Source organism: Zootoca vivipara, chromosome 5, assembly GCF_965207765.1.
Source record: "Zootoca vivipara chromosome 5, rZooViv2.hap1.1, whole genome shotgun sequence".
Lineage (NCBI taxonomy): Eukaryota > Metazoa > Chordata > Lepidosauria > Squamata > Lacertidae > Zootoca > Zootoca vivipara.
This window is the reverse complement of record NC_142588.1, coordinates 364,299-385,186: the sequence shown is the minus strand read 5'-3', so window position 1 is coordinate 385,186 and position 20,888 is coordinate 364,299. Positions and strand designations below refer to the sequence as shown.

Sequence of the window (20,888 nt, the reverse complement as noted above, 5' to 3'; positions counted from 1 at the left end):
ACACCAAAAACTGTGTGAAAAATTGCTCATTTTTTATTTGGCCTCAGTTGTAATAAACTGGGAATGGGCAATTTGCTAGCTATATTGAAAACATTATTATATAAGTCCAGAAGGCCACATTTAGTTTGTGTTTGGAGATGATTATTACTTAAATTATGATCCATGTTTGCTCATAAAATATATACAGTATGCAGTAAAAGCAAAATACATGCTTCATCCTAAGTGCAATATTTTACTGTTTATAAAATAAGTGTATCAGTCCAATAACATTTTATTTTCTGCATAAAAAGGGAAATCCTATAACACAGAAATAGAAACATAGTCTTCAGAAGAAAACTCAAAAAGGATTTACAGAGGTACCTCGGTTTATGAACACAATTGGTTCCGGAAGTCTGTTCATAACCTGAAGCGTTCATAAACTGAAGCGAACTTTCCCATTGAAAGTAATGGAAAGTGGATTAATCTGTTCCAGACGGTCCGCGGAGTACTTAAACCGAAGCGTTCATAAACTGAAGCGAACTTTCCCATTGAAAGTAATGGAAAGTGGATTAATCCGTTCCAGACAGGTCCACGGAGTACTCAACCTGAAGCGTACTTAACCCGAAGCATGGCTGTAATTGGTTCCGGAAGTCTGTTCATAAACTGAAGCGAACTTTCCCATTGAAAGTAATGGAAAGTGAATTAATCCGTTCCAGATGGGTCCGCGGCGTTCGTAAACCGAAAATTCGTAAACCGAGGTGTTCGTAAACCGAGGTTCCACTGTACAACATTGCATATCTTGGGTTTATTTAGCCGATCACATTTTTTAAAGACATTTTGAGTTGTTATAGAATGACAATGTGAATGTTACCTTATTATAGTAGAAAATAGAACCAATGTGATTATTGTTATATATTTTGTCATTTCTAACCCATCAGCACACTAATGTATAAAGGTGGTACACAAATTAAAAGTGAAATGAAATGAAATCATGCAATTTATAAACAGAAGCACAGGCAACCATTCTACTTCTGAGAACAATTCAAAATGCTGATTTTGACATTTTAAAAAGGTTTTATGGGTTAGTACCAGCGTGTATATGCTGGTTCCTTAAAGTGTGAGTCAGCAAACTTGTGAAAGTTGAGTCAGAGAGTGGCTCAGCACAATCTAAAGTATAAATACCCTTGTGTTTGTAGCGAGTTTGCACTAGGCTCCTGCCTCTTGGCTTGAATGCTGGTGTGTTGAATGGGCACTCTGCACATGCCCCAATATTCAGAAGGCGGCTCCAATTCAGCTCAATGTCTTTTTTCCCCATCTAAGTGAGAACCCAGGCAGGAAAAGGCTTTGGAGGGAGGCGTTTTTGCTCCGGAAGACCCCTCCCCAACTCCCCAAATGCCCCTACACTCCGGGAATCTAGTCTGTTTCATTTTAAGCCACAGAGAGGGACAAGCTGCAGGATCAGATCTCTCTGCATCTTTTTCAAAGCAGGACCCCAAGAGGAAATGCCCACGACACACCTCAGTGACACCTGAGGTTCCCAAATGAAACTGGCAAGGAAAGGTGAGGCAGCAATGCAAACAAATTGGGCCAGGACCTAAGAGGTTTGGAGGCAGAGCAGACCCTCCCCATTGTGTGCAGTGTTGCCGAGCAGCTGGTAAATCTGTGCAAATGGGAGCCTGAAGTAGTTGCTGCGTCTCTCTTTCCCTGGCCAGGAGATGGAAGGAGCAATGAATGAAAAGGTGGGGAAAGATTTGGTGTGGTTTTTTTACAAGGAGGGGGAGGGAAGGCTTGCATCTGGGAATTTGGGACTCTGCATGACAAAGTGAGAGGCCATGATGGCTTAAGGATTTTCATGAATGTCCTACCTAGCATTTTTGCGGCAATTGAAAACTATGAAGATGGAGGTTTTGGTATTAAGCACAGCACAATCAGCACTTAGCACTTTTGAGGAAAATTCCCATGAAATGGGGTTAACAACCCCAGGTTGTGGTACTTTCTGATCCAAAAATACAATCATAATTTGATTTGTTAATGTTTTTAAGATATGCAAAATGAAAAGGTTTGTAGATATTTACCTAATTCATACCCCTTCATGGATCAATGCCTTGTCGTGGCGAAGGGGCTTGAATAACTCAGAGAAGCTATGAGCTATGCCATGCAGGGCCACCCAAGATGGACAGGTCATAGTGGAGAGTTTTGACTAAACGTGATCCACCTGGAGAAGGAACTGGCAAGCCACTCCAGTATCCCTGCCAAGAAAACTCCATGGACAAAGACAACAGGCATATAAAAGTTATGACGCTGGAAGATGATCCCCTCAGGTCGGAAGGCGTCCAACATACTACTGAGGAAGAGCGGAGGACAAGTACAAGTAGATTCAGAGCTGATGAAGCGGCTGGGCCAAAGCCGAAAGGACGCTCAGTTGCGGATATGCCTGGAAGCGAAAGGAAAGTCCGATGCTGTAAAGAAAAATATTGCATAGGAACCTGGAATGTAAGAACCATGAATAGAGGTAAGCTGGATGTGGTCAAAAATGAGATGACAAGAATAAATATCGACATCCTGGGCATCAGTGAACTAAAATGGAAGGGAATGGGCGAATTCAGTTCGGATGACTATCATATCTACTACTGTGGGCAAGAATCCTGTAGCAGAAATGGAGTGGCCCTCATAGTCAACAAAAGAGTGGCAAAAGCTGTAATGGGATGCAATCTCAAAAATGACAGAATGATCTCGATACGAATCCAAGGCAGACCTTTTAACATCACAGTAATCCAAGTTTATGCACCAACTACCGGTGCTGAAGAAAGTGAAATTGACCAATTCTATGAAGACCTACAACACCTTCTAGAAATGACACCAAAGAAGGATGTTCTTCTCATTACAGGGGACTGGAACGCTAAAGTAGGGAATCAAGAGATAAAAGGAACAACTGGCAAGTTTGGCCTTGGAGTTCAAAATGAAGCAGGGCAAAGGCTAATAGAGTTCTGTCAAGAGAACAAGCTGGTCATCACAAACACTCTATTCCAACAACACAAGAGACGACTCTACACATGGATATCACCAAATGGACAGCATCGAAATCAGATTGATTATATTCTCTGCAGCCAAAGATGGAGAAGCTCCATACAGTCAGCAAAAACAAGACCTGGAGCTGACTGTAACTCAGATCATCAGCTTCTTATAGCAAAATTCCAGCTTAAACTGAAGAAAGTAGGAAAAACCACTGGGCCAGTAAGATACAATCTGAAACAAATCCCTTATGAATACACAGTGGAAGTGAGGAACAGGTTTAAGGATTTAGATTTGGTGGACAGAGTGCCTGAAGAACTATGGATGGAGGCTCGTAACATTATACAGGAGGCAGCAATGAAAACCATCCCAAGGAAAAGGAAATGCAAGAAAGCAAAATGGCTGTCCAACGAGGCCTTACAAATAGCGGAGGAGAGGAGGCAAGCAAAATGCAAGGGAGATAGGGAAAGATACAGGAAACTGAATGCAGATTTCCAAAAAACAGCAAGGAGAGACAAGAGGGTCTTCTTAAATGAGCAATGCAAAGAAATAGAGGAAAACAATAGAATGGGGAAAACCAGAGATCTGTTCAAGAAAATTGGAGATATGAAAGGAACATTTCGTACAAAGATTACCATAATCAAGGACAAAAGTGGTAAGGACCTAACAGAAGCAGAAGACATCAAGAAGAGGTGGCAAGAATACACAGAGGAATTATACCAGAAAGATATGGAGGTCTCGTACACCACCCCAGGTAGTGTGGTTGCTGACCTTGAGCCAGACATCTTGGAGAGTGAAGTCAAATGGGCCTTAGAAAGCATTGCTAATAACAAGGCCAGTGGAAGTGATGATATTCCAGCTGAACTGTTTAAAATTTTAAAAGATGATGCTGTTAAGGTGCTACACCCAATATGCCAGCAAGTTTGGAAAACTCAGCAATGGCCAGAGGATTGGAGAAGATCAGTCTACATCCCAATCCCAAAGAAGGGCAGTGCCAAAGAATGCTGCAACTACCGCACAATTGCGCTCATTTCACACGCTAGCAAGGTTATGCTTAAAATTCTACAAGGCAGGCTTAGGCAGTATGTGGACCGAGAACTCCCAGAAGTGCAAGCTGGATTTCGAAAGGGCAGAGGAACCAGAGACCAAATAGCAAACATGCGCTGGATTATGGAGAAAGCTAGAGAGTTCCAGAAAAACGTCTACTTCTGCTTCATTGACTATGCCAAAGCCTTTGACTGTGTCGGCCACAGCAAACTATGGCAAGTTCTTAAAGAAATGGGAGTGCCTGATCACCTCATCTGTCTCCTGAGAAATCTCTATGTGGGACAAGAAGCTACAGTTAGAACTGGATATGGAACAACTGATTGGTTCAAAATTGGGAAAGGAGTACGACAAGGTTGTATATTGTCTCCCTGCTTATTTAACTTATATGCAGAATTCATCATGCGAAAGGCTGGACTAGATGAATCTCAAGCCGGAATTAAGATTGCTGGAAGAAATATCAACAACCTCAGATATGCAGATGACACAACCTTGATGGCAGAAAGCGAGGAGGAATTAAAGAACCTTTTAATGAGGGTGAAAGAGGAGAGCGCAAAATATGGTCTGAAGCTCAACATCAAAAAAACCAAGATCATGGCCACTGGTCCCATCACCTCCTGGCAAATAGAAGGGGAAGAAATGGAGGCAGTGAGAGATTTTACTTTCTTGGGCTCCTTGATCACTGCAGATGGTGACAGCAGTCACGAAATTAAAAGACGCCTGCTTCTTGGGAGAAAAGCAATGACAAACCTAGACAGCATCTTAAAAAGCAGAGACATCACCTTGCCGACAAAGGTCCGTATAGTTAAAGCTATGGTTTTCCCAGTAGTGATGTATGGAAGTGAGAGCTGGACCATAAAGAAGGCTGATCGTCGAAGAATTGATGCTTTTGAATTATGGTGCTGGAGGAGACTCTTGAGAGTCCCATGGACTGCAAGAAGATCAAACCTATCCATTCTTAAGGAAATCAGCCCTGAGTGCTCCCTGGAAGGACGGATCGTGAAGCTGAGGCTCCAATACTTTGGCCACCTCATGAGAAGAGAAGAATCCTTGGAAAAGACCCTGATGTTGGGAAAGATTGAGGGCACTAGGAGAAGGGGACGACAGAGGACAAGATGGTTGGACAGTGTTCTGGAAGCTACGAACATGAGTTTGACCAAACTGCGGGAGGCAGTGCAAGACAGGAGTGCCTGGCGTGCTATGGTCCATGGGGTCACGAAGAGTCGGACACGACTAAACGACTAAACAACAACAACAACCTAATTCATAAGCAACTTAGTCAAGTGTCTAAAACTAGATGCAAGTTAAACGTCTTGCTGGATTGGAGAAGATTTGCCATATGTTATTCTGTTGTATCAAAAGACGATTGTAGTTTCTGCCCTCAGCTCAAGGAGAACATAGTTGTAAGAGCCCACATTTGTAGACAGCTTGCAAGTGGAGGGATCTGCAAACCAGTTGGTCTAAACCAGGGATCAGCAAACTTTTTTCAGCAGGGGCCATCCACTGTCCCTCAGACTATGTGGGGGGCCAGACTATTTTTTTTGCGGGAGGGATGAACGAATTCCTAGGGCCCACAAATAACCCAGAGATGCATTTTAAATAAAAGCACACATTCTACTCATGTAAAAACATGCTGATTCCCAGAACGTCCGCAAGCCAGATTTAGAAGGTGATTGGGCCGGATCTGGCCCCCAGGCCTTAGTTTGCCTACCCATGAACTACTCTAAACTTTCCTCTCTGTCAAAGCACAATAGTAGGCTCACAGGGTTGTAGTCAAAGAAGTCATTCCATTCACACAAAGACTTCACACAAAGGCAATTGAACTGACCCTTCCTCTCCTTGCTCCATGCACACTCCAGATATGTTCTGAGTTTCCCCCCAACCCTCTAGATAACATTTGGAGGGCACACAGGGACATGGGGAGAGGAGAGTGTTGTGCCAGCAGAAGTCCTTGTACTAACAGGATCACTAGATACAACCCACACAGTCTGTCTTGTTTCAAGACTCTGCGCTCCTTTCCACAAATCATGAATACTGTTAAGTTTTGTTTGATATACAATTAATAATAAAAAGAATGAGCAAATCCCCTGTACATGGAACTCTGACGTGTGGAGGGATAAATGGATCACTGGATGCCTCAAGAGGCAAGGAAAACCTCAGGGCCATAGCCAGGAGTGTTAGAAACCAGTGTCGGGGAGGTATCACTCTGAGAGCTTCCACATCTTGTTTTCTGCACTAAAAGGACTAATACAACTATCTGTGGCATGTAAACGAGCTAGATTTTAGCCTGGCATGACCTTTCAGAGGCAATACATTATTACTTTATGCACCTTAATAAAGAAATCTCATTCTATGAGATGAATAGGTGTTTATAGGCCTTTGGATTTCTGCTTTTTTTGCTGAAGAATATTTACTCTTCGCTCTAGCATATTCCATCATTGTTGACATGCCTACAAAAAGTAATTCCATCTTTTGCATTTTGCTATTTTTCAATCACATTTTAGTTGCTCTTTTTATTTACAGATAAGGCAATATTTCTCTGAACTCTTCCTTCTTGATTTCCATTTTTCTAACTCTTTGCTTCTGCTTTCATAATGTCTCTTTTCCCACTATCTACTGTTCCCTGTTCAACTTTTGCTATACCTATACAGTGTGTTTCACAAACCCCAAAGATACACCCCTATAGTGATTATCTCTTATAACTGCAATCTACTATTGAAACAAAAAACTGCTCACATACAGCATAATATTTATAATGAAGGTTGGAAAGACATAAAAATAACAAGAGAGAAGGTGGAATATAAGAGGTTAAAGTGTGGAGAAGACAAGTGCATTTTCATGTGAGATTTGCAAATCTATAACATGCTGATGATGCAAGGATAAATTGAATGTTAGGGGGAGGTAGGGATGAATTGATATCCAGTGGGAAAAGATGGTATAATCAGATGGGTCAAAGTAAAATTATTAATCATACGAGGGCTAAGCTACATATGCACCAGAGATGTCTTGAATGCACCTTTGTCTTTTTACATTTTCTTCATACAGAAATGCTGGAGGCCTAATCTAGTCAGTACTACAGAGGGAGCAGATTTACTACCATCCCTCCCTGAGGCTATTTGGAAATAACACACATATATGGTTTTCCTAGCAGTAGAGGCAGATTTCCGGCAGCATGAATGGTTCACCAACACAGAGTGCAGGGGGCAAGGGGGCACCTCCTGGCTTCCTTTCCAAAGTCTAGTAAGTGCCGGGCTTTGGGAAGGAGGTGTGACAGGAACCTAGAGTCCCCCATCCCCGTCCCCGACTCCTTCCCAAACCTAGTTAGCACTTGCCCAACTTTGGGAAGGCAGCGGGGTGTCAAATTTTGGCCTCACGCAGAGGGCCATATTACCAAGGTCCGCCAGGCCAAAACAGGCTGACCTTGGACGTGGAAGGGTTAAATTTTCATTTCCCTTGTGCTGCAGTCCCTGTACATATTGGAACTCTCCAGACAATTTAAAAAGTGTGAGAGAGAGATGGAGGAGCATCTGAGATCTCATCTGCTTCTGAGTAAGATAGGCAGGTTTCTACCTTCTGAAGCCTGTTCACAATTCATCTGTGTGTGCTTCTCGGTGCTCTTCTATATGGCCTGTAAACTGAGCCTCATACAGATTTGCTTACATGAAGCTTACATGGTGAGCCACTTCCCACGAACCCTTCATTCATCCTACACTTTCCAGTGCATTTCCCTGTGACTTCCCTAACTGCAGAAAGTCTCATATATATCTATATCTATATCTATATATATCTATATCTATATCTATCTATATCTATATATCTATATCTATATCTATATCTATCTATATATATATATATATATATATATATATATATATATATATGTTGATTTGCTCCACTAAGGTGCCCTTTAACCCACTTTGATTGTGCAAATCTAAATTTGCACAAACCTAAATTATTGATAAGCACCTGAGCCCCTCCAACAGTCTGGAGGCATCTTCATGCATGCAAGTTCCTGCACATGGAGGAAATAAATATTAAGTACCATCTTAACAGAAGCACTACCCCCTTTACCTCAGTTGTAATCCTCATTCTCTTGCTTGACAACAGAGAATACCTATGCAATAAAGCACTTTGCTAGAACTGCTGCTTGCAGAGTTCCAATTAGTTCCTCACTCAAACATAGGCACATCACTTCTTGTTTCTCAGCAGCAGTGACACTCCCAGGACACTCCTTTTATTTAAAATGCACCTCTGGGTTATTTGTGGGGCCTGCCTGGTGTTTTTACATGAGTAGAATGTGTCCTTTTATTTAACATGCATCTCTGGGTTATTTGTGGGGCATAGGAATTCCTTCATTTCCACCCCCAGAATATAGTCAGGCCCCCCACAAGGTCTGAGAGACAGTGGACCGGCCTCCTGCTGAAAAAGTTTGCTGACCCCTGGACTTGTCTGTCCATTCCCAACAAGGGCTGGCAGACTGGCTGGCTGGGCTCCCTCACCCACTTGCTTCCTTACTCCGAGGATGCCTCAGCTCCTAGAAACTAGCACCCCCTGGCCAGCCCCAGAGGCACCATTCGCCTGGGGAGCTTGTAGCCAGGGCTGCTGCAACAAACAGCTGTAGAAGCCTTGGGGAGGCAGAGATGCAAGAGGGCATCAGGGGAGGGAGGGAAGGAAAGAGGGACAGAAGCCAGTGTTGCCCATGGCACCCATGACCATTACTCAAGGCACCCTTCGTAACTTTCTGTAACTTTGCACCAATTTATAGAACTGACACCAATACTAGTATAAACTGACATTTAGGCATCTGCAGTCTGAAGTCAATGGTGTGCGTAAATACTGGCAGAACTGAGAACCCTGAAATAACAGTCTTAGTTGATTTTTTTCAAAAGTGTAATTTTAAGTTGAAACTGTGCCTAGCATGGAAATATGCACTTACAAGCCAACTCATTAAAATTTGACTGCATTATACCAGTATATCTGTCATTACTGTCAATGGGAGTTAAACAAGCATCTTGAAAGGAGAACCAAGTCCTTTGGGACACTTTAAACTGCAATCTATAGTGATTTCTCACTTTCCCTCTCCACTCCCATAACTTTATTGAAGACAGCACAATTATGGATTGGTATTCAAAACCAAAGAAACTAAGGCTATTTCTAACCAGAAGTAAACTTGAAACATTTTTAAACCACTTTGGTTTTTGAGCAGTTTATTTATATAATGGTGTATTACAACTAAGTGCACTTCCAGATTTGTAAGACTAGTCACTAAAAGGCAAGAGGCTATTAGGCAGGAAATCGCCTGAGTGTCCTGCATCCATATTGCAAGAAGGAACAAGTCTGTGATTGCCTGGGTCAGTGCAGCCTGTTGCAGGACAGCTAAAATGATATTGCAGCAGTGACCAGTTCAACCACAAAGTAAAACTGAGGAAAGTGAGGAAAAATTCAGTGGGCTGGCAGAGAACTAGGCATTGTGAGTGCAGGGGACAGGACAGCAATTCAGAGAGGCCAAAGGACCACAAGACAAACACAAGTACCAAAGACAGATTTATATAGGTGTTTATATGCTAATGCTAGACGCCTCCAAGTGGGAGTGCTTTGTCTTGGAAGATGGCAGCATAATAGAAACCTGGTGGAATGGAAAGAGCCAGTGGGGCGTTGTTATCTCTGGATATAAAGTCTACAGGAAGCAAAGAGAAGGGTGTGCCTAAGGTGGTGTTGCTCTGAACGTCACAGACAGCATTGAATACCGCTAGCTAGAAATCCCCAAAGTGACAGATACTTCTATAGAATCATTGTGGGTGGTGATACTGGGCCCCAAGAGTCCAGGGAGATCTTGAGATGAATAATGAAATCAATCCTCAAAAGAGGACAAATTGTAGTAATGAGTGGCTGAAACTACCCCCACACAGACTGGCTGCATATGTGCTCCAGTCATGACAAGGAGGTGAAATTTCTAGAGACCTTAAATGACTGTAGCCTAGAACAGTTGGTGGTGGAACCAACAGAGGGACGGCAACCTTGGACCTAATTTTGAGAGGGACCCAGCACCTGATGTTAGATGTATGTGTTGTTGAGCCATTTGGGAGCAGTGACCATGGTGCTATTAAATCAAATATACATGTAAATGATCAATTGCTAAGAATATCCAACACAGTGCATTTGATTTCAAAAGAGGAAACTTCCCCCAAATGAAGAGGAAGTTGGTAAAAAGGAAGTTGAAAGGCAAAGTTAAGACGGTCAAAGCACTTCAAAATGTGAGTCGTTTAAAAACAGTATTAGAAACTCAACTGGAGTTTATACTGCAGATCAAGAAAGGTACCATGAGGGTCAAGAGGACACCAGTGTGGTTAACAAGCAGAGTCATAGAGTTGGAAGGGACCCAAGGGTCATCTAGCCCAACCCCCTGCAATGCAGGAATCACAGCTAAAGCATTCATGACAGATGGTCATCCAATCTCTGCTTAAAAACCTCCAAGGAAGGACAGTCAAAGAAGCTTTTAGCGGTAAGAAGGCTTTCTTCAAAAAAATGAAGGCTTGTCCAAAAAAAGAAAACAAGAACACAAACTTGGGATGGAGAGGTGCAATCAGATGGTAAGGAATGCTAAAATAGAATTTGAAGAACACATTGCTAAAAATGTTAAGTCTAACAACAGGAAGTTCTTTGAATATATTAATAGCAGGAAGTACCAAGGAGGCAGTTGGACCCTTGAATGATAAAGGAGTCAAAGAAGTGCTAAAGAATGATAGGGACTGAGAAGCTGAATGAATACTTTGCATCTGTCTTCATTACAGAATACAGTATATAGGGCAGATCCCTGTGCCTGAACTAACCTTTGCAGGAGGTGAGTTTGTAAAACTAAGGGAGATAAAGAGACGAGGTTCTAGGTCAGATAGACAAAATAAAAATGGAGAAATCACTGGGCCCAGATGGAATCCACCTGAGAGTACTCAAAAAAACTCATGTGAAAATGCTGATCTTCTAACAAAAATATGTAGCTTGTCTCTCAGATCAGCATCCATACCCGAGGACTAGAAAGTAGCCAATGTAACATGTTTTTTAGAACATAGATCCAGCAGAGATCCTGCAAATTACAGGCTGGTTAGCTTAATGTCTGCCCCCAAGAAACTGGTGGAAAGTATTGTTAAAGATAAAATAACTAAGCACAGGAGAACAACCTTACTGAAGCAGAGCCAGCATAGCTTCTGCAAAGGGAAGTTCTGTCTCATAAACCTGATACAAGTGTCAACAAATATACAGATAGAGGTGATCTGTCTTACATAATATACTTGGACTTTCGAAAAGCTTTGGACAAAGTACCCCACCAAAGACTCATGAGGAGGTTTAGCAGTCACTGAATAAGGATAGGTCCTCTTGTGGATCAGGAATTGGTTAAGAAATGCATAACCAAAAAAGAGGACAAACAAGGACACGTTACCAGAAACTCTGCAGATGCTGATTGAAATGTATAGGTGGAAATTCAGACACAACAACTAGAAACACATCTCATCATAGAAGAGAGGACAGTGATCAGGTTCCTTGTAAGTCTTCTCAGTCTACTGCCCAGGTATTGTTGAAGAGCCATCCAGTTGGTATTGGTGAGTCCCCTTTTCTATTGGAGTTGGGCAGACAGTCCTTCAAATAGAGGACTGTCCTCTATTAAAGAAGACACATGGACAGACATCCTGGTCCCTTTCCTTAAAGCTCTCTTCTCTTGCATGTTTCCTTACCATCCCATGCCTTAATTTTCTCTGTTAACATTTCTATGGCACCATCACTTGTCTCTAGGAGTAATTTAATGAAGAGTAGCCTCACCTCCCTTCATATGCTAATATCTCTCCTTATTTTTCATTATGAAGCATTCCCTTCCCCTACTTCTGTTTTGCTTTCTCCCCAGGAAATTCCATTTAAGTGCAGCATGTATGAACACCTGTGGACTGTACATAAATTGTCACCCACTCTTATCCAAGTCCTTGTCTAACATATATATAGGATAGGAACAATCTATCTTCATTTTATATCTGTAAAATGAGACGGGCTCCAAATCTAATTAAGTCCATAAATAAAGAATTGTAGACAAGAAGAATAACATTTTCTTGGTAAGTTCTTATAAATCAGACTAATTCCATGCAAAATGTAAGAGGAAAACAAAGGAACTGTTCATTTACAGACAGGAAAATTAGGACTCACAGTGAAATACTAATTATATTTGTCAGTGTTCTGCATCAAAATGACACCTGACCATCTATTTTTTTAATGACTCCAAATCCAGATATTAAATGTTTTTCCATGATTTACTTTCTACAATGATCAAATTGTGATATAGTAAAAATGGTTTTCCTTTACTGTGCTAGACTTTTAAAATTTGTTACAACTCAAAATATAGCCCGATTTTAAGAACAATTCATTTGCTTGCTGCCGGTTAATTACCTAACGAATTTAACGGGATTTTTTTTTTTAAAAAAAGAAAACATTCACTCTTTAATTAGTTTCTAAAACTAATGGAGAAAAATGTTTCTTATGTTACATTAGTCATTTTATTTAAAAGCATTTATAAAGGGAAGTTTAAACAGAAAATGAATGATGCTGTTGCATTTATGCCTTGTGGTAAAATAAGAACTGATGCAGGTTCCAGAAATCTATTCGCAAATCTTTATTGAAAAAGCAACAAATAATCCTTTGACACCTGACAAGGTGGGCTGTAATTAAAAAAAGCTTAAGCCATTATTATTATTATTATTATTATTATTATTATTATTATAGCATTTCAAGTGCTAGAGGTCTCTTAGTTTTCAATCAATCAGAAAGAAACAGGTATATGTTATAACCTATAATTTAAAAAAATCTTCATGCTCTCCTTAATAATCAAACAATACCAATGAGTTAAGAGTGCAAATCATTTAGGTTGCAATTCTACACATTAGAGTTAGGGTACCTCCCTGACACACACAAAAAAAGGTTTGTAAGGCCTTTGGACAGGAGCTTTATAATTTATGTACTGTTACACTGTTTGTATTAGTTAAATGTGAAATAGTAGAATTTAAAATAGTAAAAATGCAGTAATTTCATCTGCTGTCTGGCTTGGTACTATCACTAGAAACTAAGTCAGTGATTTTTGTGACCAATTCGTTCCAATTTGTTTAAGGATTTTTGTTTAGAAAATTCAGAAGCTAGCTTGCAGCTTCTAAATGCCTTGTGACATGCAAGTCTCACATTTTTTCAGTCCCATAGTCCCCACACAAATAAATCCGAGAGCACTCCAATCCACTCCTGCACACGAATTCTGGATCCAAATCTGTTCCCCCTTGCTGTCTTTAGTCATTGACCCCTTATAACCTCCCCTTACCACACTTTTAAAGGTAAAGGTAAAGGGACCCCTGACCATTAGGTCCAGTCGTGACCGACTCTGGGGTTGCGCGCTCATCTCGCATTATTGGCCGAGGAAGCCGGCGTATAGCTTCCAGGTCATGTGGCCAGCATGACAAAGCCGCTTCTGGCAAACCAGAGCAGCACATGGAAACGCCGTTTACCTTCCCACTGTAGCGGTTCCTATTTATCTACTTGCATTTTGACGTGCTTTCGAACTGCTAGGTTGGCAGGAGCTGGGACCAAGCAACGGGAGCTCACCCCGTCACAGGGATTCGAACCGCCGACCTTCTGATCAGCAAGCTCAGTGGTTTAACCACAGTGCCACCTGGGTCCCTATTAACACACCCCCTTAACACACCACAACACCTGGGTCCCACACTATTAACACACCCCTTAACACACAACAACACACAGTACTGCCTTTCTGTTTCCTAAAGTAAGGCACCAATGGATCTGACATGGCTCTCCATAACACTTCTAGAAGGGTTCTACATCATCTTTAGGCAGGTTATTCATCACTATTTCTATTGTATAACCTAAATCTCTTAACCCATCATTTAATCAATTTACTCGTTAGCTATCTTCTGTGAGCAGATGTGGGGGGGGGGAGACAGCTTAAAGCTGCCAAGCATAGTGCCACCTTTTCTTCTTCTTCTCTCCTACATACCTAATGTAAGGACAAAGAAGGAGTAGGTGGACTTCATTACTAGGGGTAGATGGTTTTACACTCAAATTTTCATTAATGTGTTTATGATGCAGAAAGGAAGTACTGTATTCCACATCCTCAATCAACCAACTCCTTCCAAATATGATGCCAGCATACCAGGTAAGGTTTTCAAGGGAAGGTGATCTTATACTGAAAATGGTCTTCCATTGCAAGACTGCTAGAACAAGATGTGGCAACAAATTTCACATGTGGTATTATCATCAAATTAAGTAATTAAACTGCAGGTGATGGTGGTAATGGTTAATTGATCGTTAACTGAAGCCACCAGACATAAGATCTTACAAAACACGAGATCAATAGGACCCTTTCCAGGCACATCACAATCTAAACAAGGATGACACTAGTAATCATGTATTCTATTATAAAAAGTAATTAACTCTCCCTTGTGGATAGCAACTTCCCTTGGAAGTTTTTGCCTCATCTACTAAAGATGGTCGGACTGAAATTGTTTAGGTAAAACAATGTAAATGAGGTCTGTGAACTTCCTGAACTATCTGAAGTGAACAATTACAGTATTTCCATAACTTCCATGAGTATTATTTGTTATAGCTTGCCTATAAAAAAAATTGGAACATCAAGGTTGTTCAACAAATCCATAATATGCTACTTCTCATAAGTGGCCCAGAAACTTAAGTCGTGTACACCCAATACATTTAAAGCATGCCCCTCCCTCCCCCAATTATCATGGGAACTGTAGTCTAAGGGTCCTGGGAATTGTAACTAGGGGTAAACCAGTTTCCAGGATTTACAACCCCAATATCTATAGAACATGATAGGAGGACTGTAACAACTATTGGCCATCTTTACACTGAGACCAATAACACATCTAATACAGTATAACAAGCAGACGTAAACTATAGAAATAAACATTAACACTACTATAAATGAACAAGCTACAGATTTTACTTTTAAGATTGTAAAACTGAATTTTACCTTTATTATTGTAAAACTGAATTCCTAATTCAGAAAAGCAGCTAAAGGTATTGGTATCAATTGTGAGACAGATTCCTCACACTAGATAGAACATTGCTTACAAGATGTCAAAAATCCTAGCAGTTATTTCACTTCCTAAAACCTTAAGAGGGAGAAAAGGAGAGAGAGTGTGTTCATAAATATGCACTGTACTAACTTATACAATATACATTCCCTGCAGGTAGAAATTTTAAGGTTGCAATTTAATAAAAATTGCCTATCATGTGAGATAATGAAATAAACCTTGAGGTGACAGTTTAAACATATCATTATGACTCCATGGCTAAATTACAGCCTAGCATATACCAGCTTTTTGCCATACTTAACAGCTTATGGGATATGGGATCACACTTAATAGGATTTCAAGAAAATACATTTATTAAGGCGAAAGCATTTTAAACACAGTATGAATTTAAGTGTCCACATTTTACATGTCCAAAAACATTAAACTGTTGTTGTTGTTTTTCCAGATCCATTACATTCTACTGTTCTCTTTCAGATTCTTAAACTCCAATATAGTTTCTCCAATATTTTCCCCAAAAGACTTATCAATAGCCTGCTACCTTGAACATACATACATACATACATACATACATACATACATACATACCACTGTGCTTTACTAGAAGGCACTTTCAAAATCTAATACCCTCAGCTTGACTGACAGATGTGCAGGAACAATAGTCTGTTACACCATGAGCTAGTGACTTTTGCTACATCAAACATTAACTAACATACTGGGGCAGGGGGCGAGGTGAGACATCAGTGCTTCCGCAGGGTGAAGGCAATGAATTCACCTACTGATCCCAAACAGAAAAAGAATGCTTTAGGTCACTAGCCACTGACATGACTTCAATTTTTGTTTAATAACTACCACTGACGAAGTAATACGTAGGGCAGAGGACACAAGTTGTCCAGTAGAAATCCAACGAGCGGTGCTATAACCCAATCTCCAAGACCCCAACGCAGCTACGGGTAGTCCTGTGGCAGAGAGCGCCACGCAATTCAATGGCATTTACTTCTGAGCAAACAGGACTTGACCTGCAAACCCCCTTGAATTACATTTTACTTCTCGCGTTGGTGTCAGCAGGATACAGAGGCCAACCCCTTGTGCACATTTTACCCGGAAGAAACACTTGATGATTTCAGTGAGCATCCCTAATAAGCCTTGCCGGGGCTGCAGGATGATCCGGGCTGGAGCTGGTTTCCAACGAATTATTTAAACATTTCCCATTTTATTACTATTATTAAAGGGGGGAAGAAAAAGCCACGCAAATGCACTGGAACGAAAAAGTGCCGGGTTTGGAGGGAGCATGTGCTTCCCAGCCTTAGCAACCGCTTTGCAGAGTGACCCCTTGCAAAGTCGCCCGCGGACAAGATGCAGGAGACACTTAAGAAATTGGGGGAAGGAGGAGGAGGAGATGCTCCGGGAAAGAGCAAAGCGGCGGAGGCGGTGTGCGGAGGAAGAGCGGCAGGAGCGCGCTGCGGAGGGACGGGGAAGCCCGCCTGGCCGAGGTCTGCGTCCTGCAGCCGCCCAGCCCTGCAATGCCTCCTTCGCCCGGAGGAGCCTCCGCGGGAACTCGGCAAACTCCGGACTAACTTCCCTGCTTGGCGGCGGCGGCGGAGGAGGAGGAGGAGGAGACCCTGTGGCCGGCGAAGGAGACCCCCGCCGCCCCATCTCCTCCTCCTCCTCCTCCCGCTCCGCTTTGTTCGGAGCCCCGAAGCAGCCGGGAAGAAGGATCTAGAAGCGGAAGGCAGGCGCCGCAGACACGCGAACACGCGCGCACACGCACACACACGAGTCGGGCGAGGAGGGGGGAGAGAGACGCGTGACAGGCAGGTCCCTTACCTTCTTCCGAGGCGAGGCTGAGGAGGAACCTGGAAAAAACAACAATGCCCGCGAAACCCCTCAGCGGGGAGGAAGGGGAAGGAGAGGAGCCCAGAGGCTTCCCAGAACCAGAAGAAGAAGAAGCAGCCGCGCTCTCGCTCGCTCCCTCTCTTCTCGCCTGCCTCGCCCGCGTGAGGGAAGCGGCCCCCATCGTGGCTTCGGCGGGGCGGGCGGGAGAAACGCCTCCCCGGCAGGCAGGCAGAGGCAGGCCGGTCCTCCTCCTCCTCCTCCTCCTCCTCCTCCTTGGGCAGGGGGTGCCCGCCTCGCCCCCGCCGCCAATGGCAGGGTGGCTCCCTCAGCGCCCCCCCCCCGCCCGCCCGCCCTTCTCTGTCCCGCCGAGGCGTCTCCTCGCTCGCTCGCTCGCTCGCTCTCCCGCCAAGACTCACTTCTCCTCACGGAGCCCGTCTCTCTTCTTCTTCTTCTTCTTCCTCCTCCTCCTCCTTTTAAAGCGCGCGACCATCTCTGGCAACGGGGCTCCCGGTCTCCCCTCCCCCTCTTCCGGGGGGGGGGGGCGCGGGCGCCTCACGAGACGACCCCCGAGCGAGAGCCCGGCCGCCGCCGCCGGCTCAGCCCCCTCAGAGACGCGCCTCCGGGCGCCTCCTTCCCTCGCTCGCTCCCCGGCCTGAGGAGAAAGGGGGGGGACGACCACTCCGAGGGGGCGCATTGGGGGCCGCCCTCGCCCACCGACCCCGTGTGTGGGTCGCCGTCTCTTCAGCCGCGGCGCCACCGGGGGGGGGAGAGTGGTGTGAGCCGGGATTCAGCCGGCCGGCAGCACGTGTGGAAAGGACCTCGCGGTATGTTCCGGGTATGACCCCTAGAGCAGTGTTTCTCAACCTTTTTTGGGCCAAGGCACACTTGTTCCATGAAAAAAATCACGAGGCACACCACCATTAAAAAAGTTTAAAAATTTAACTCTGTGCCGCCCTATATTGACTATATAATTATGAAACACTTGCCAATTGCTGTGTTGGTTGCAATCTCCTGTAATAAGGCTTCACAAGCCGCTGATTTCTCTGCCAGCACAATCCTTTGCTCAGCAAGTTTCAGGTTAAGCTCATCCAGCCAGCTTCTTTAAGTTTGTCTAAAACCACCCTCCCGTGGTGGTGGCTGTTGAGAGCTGCGCTCGCCCCGCGTCGTGACCCGGCCGGCTTCCTTTCCGGCGGGTCAGTGTTGTGCATTGGCGGCCGCCAGGCACGTGACAATGCAAATCGCCCTTCACGTCGCGGCACACCAGCCAGCGTCTCGCGGTTGAGAAACACTGCCCTAGAGGCCCTCCCAGCCCTATAAGTCTATGACTCTATGAGGAAGAACCAGATGCACCAAAGAAAGATGGGGGACACCTGGCTGGCCAGCAAGTAGTACATGTGAAAAGGGTCTTGGGGGACCACAAGCTGAACATGAGGGAACAGTGTGATGCAGCAGCAAAAAAGGCTAATGCTCTGTTCTAGGCAACATCCACAGAAGTCAAGTGTCCAGGTGAAGGGAGGTAATAGTGCCACTCTATTCTGCCTTAGACCCCACATGGAATGCTGTGTCCAGTTCTGGGCACCACAATTTAAGAAGGATGTTGGCCCAAGCTGGAAGGGGTTCAGAGGAGGGCGACCAAGGTGATCAAGGGTCTGGAAACCCTTACCTGTATGAGGAATGGTTGAAGGAGCTGGGAATGTTTAGCATGGAAAAGAGGAGCCTGAGAGAAGATATATCTTCAAATCTCTCGAGGGCTGTCACATGGAAGGTAGAGCAAGCTTGTTTTCTTCTCCTCTGGAGGGTAGGGTAGGACTTGAACCAATGCCTTCGAGAAAGGAGATTCCAGCTAAACATCAGGAAAAACCTTCTGATAGTAAGAGCTGTTCAGCAGGGGAACAGACTCCCACGAGAGGTGGTGGACTCTCCTCCTTTGAAGGTTTTTATCATTGAGTTGAGATTTTTGCATGGCATGGGGTTGGACTAGATGACCCTTAGGGTTCCTTCCCTACAGTTTTGTGATTCATATATTATGTATTTATCTGTGACATTCTCCTTTTTGCCAGTTAAAATATACCCCAGGAACAGAAACACTTCACAAATAGAAATTATTTCAACTAAATGTCAACAGGGATGCCAGACAAATCTCCCCAGGGATAGCATACTGTAGAGTGGGTGCTATTATTGATAAAGCCTTACTCCTGATCTTGCCAATCAAACCTGAGTGAAAGGGAAAACATGGAGCTGACATCCAGTATCGGGGAGGGAAATTCGCGACCAGGCACTCCCTAATGGGTTTTATGGAGTAACTATACTGTATAACATTATTTCTAAGCTATAAGGACATAAGAAGAGCTGTCCTGGATCACACCAAGCCTATCTAGCGCAGCTTTGTTTCCTACGGTGGCCAGCAGGGTGCCTATGAAAAGGCCACATGCAGGACATGCGAGCAATAGGCCTTTGCCACTGCTATTCCCCAGTGGCTGACATCCCAAGGCATGAAGTCAGCATGGCTGGTAGCAGTATTCCTGAAGGCTGTTGTTCCTCCTAGCATAACAATCTTTGGGGCCAGCTTGCTTTAGAACTAGTGGACAGGCCTAGTGGAAAGTTCTCAAACTTTTTCCTCTGAGCCACACTTTCAGAAAGAAAGAAAAAATTGCTCGTGCCACACCAAATTTTATATTGATAAGAAATCACTGGGAAACAAAAAGAAACAACTAGCAGTGCTTGATTTGCAACATAGAACCACTTTTTATTTTTTTATTTTACTGCTATGTTTCCCTTTTACATCATACGAAGATTTACTCCCTTATTTTCATGGCCTTATTTATCTTCCAAACTGATAGGCATTAAATACAGTCTTAGTAATACAAGTTAAGTATTAAGAAAAATTATTGAATATTTAACCCAGACAGGGACTTGGCCAAGGCTGTCCTGTAAGCCAGGCTTCTTCAAACTCGGCCCTCCAGATGTTTTGGGACTACAACTCCCATCATCCCTAGCTAACAGGACCAGTGGTCAGGGATGATGGTAATTGTAGTCTCAAAACATCTGGAGGGCTGAGTTTGAGGAAGCCTGCTGTAAGCTCACAGAATCTGTCTCCTAGATGGTGGTGAAACTGCTTAACAATGACACTTTGTACTCGTGCTATTTTCAGACACACATCATCTGAGAGTTGGGGGGTGGCTGTTATTTTCTTTGGTGGGGGAGTGTTCCACATCAATACCCAGTTCTTATGAATTGTAGGAGAAGTTGCTGCTTATTCCAAAAACTCTGCATTTAACATGGTGGGGTTTGGGAAGGAATAAAATTTGGATTTAAAATAATGAAATTGGCTTTAAAATTGTTTGTTTATTTTTTAAAAAATGCATATAGTAACTGCAATATTGCTTTTAAAACATTAGTCCTAGGCATACTTGCTACAGTTGAACTGTTATTTTCATAACTTTTGGGGGTCAAAGTAAGGGCTCCACTGCACTCAAAGCTATGTATCTACTTAGACATCAGTCTTCCTTCTCCAATCTACTGATCAAAACAACTGATCAAAACTTAACCCAATAAATTGGAGGAAAACCTTCAAGTTTTCCATTGTGAAAATTAAGCACAGAGGGGCAAAAATGTTGCTTCCTATGCTTTATGCCAAAATGTCTTGTCACTTTCAGAAACGCCATGGTACATTTATGACAGGTCTTTGTTCTCCTGGTCACAATGCAGATGTCCAGAGCCTGTGCTTATGATAAAAGCTGGCCTGGTACTGTCTTAAAATGTGTGGGTTGTGAAGTACAACAAGGAGAAGTCATTTGCATTGCTCACCTACAGCTGCTGTAAAGCGCAGCTGGCTTTGAAGGACTTTGAGAGGTGGAAATCCCTGCGCTACAGTTTATTGCTATAGATAATCTTCAAAGTGTCGTGCTGTACTTTTTTCTTTTTCTTATA

At 43.3% G+C, this 20,888-nt stretch overlaps 1 protein-coding gene across 2 annotated transcripts in view; it reads right to left on the bottom strand.

The window, feature by feature from the left end:
• The window catches only part of MPPED1 (metallophosphoesterase domain containing 1), an 82,866-nt gene extending 64,741 nt beyond the window's left edge, over positions 1-18,125 (bottom strand). Inside the window, exon 1 of one of the 2 annotated variants that reach the window (XM_088669916.1) lies at positions 17,375-18,125. The gene's annotated coding sequence lies outside the window, so the exon portion shown is untranslated. Of the gene's footprint in view, positions 1-16,949; positions 17,231-17,374 lie in introns of those variants that run through there. The other variant, XM_035137988.3, reaches the window with a different exon arrangement.
• Positions 18,126-20,888: the final 2,763 nt, after the last annotated feature.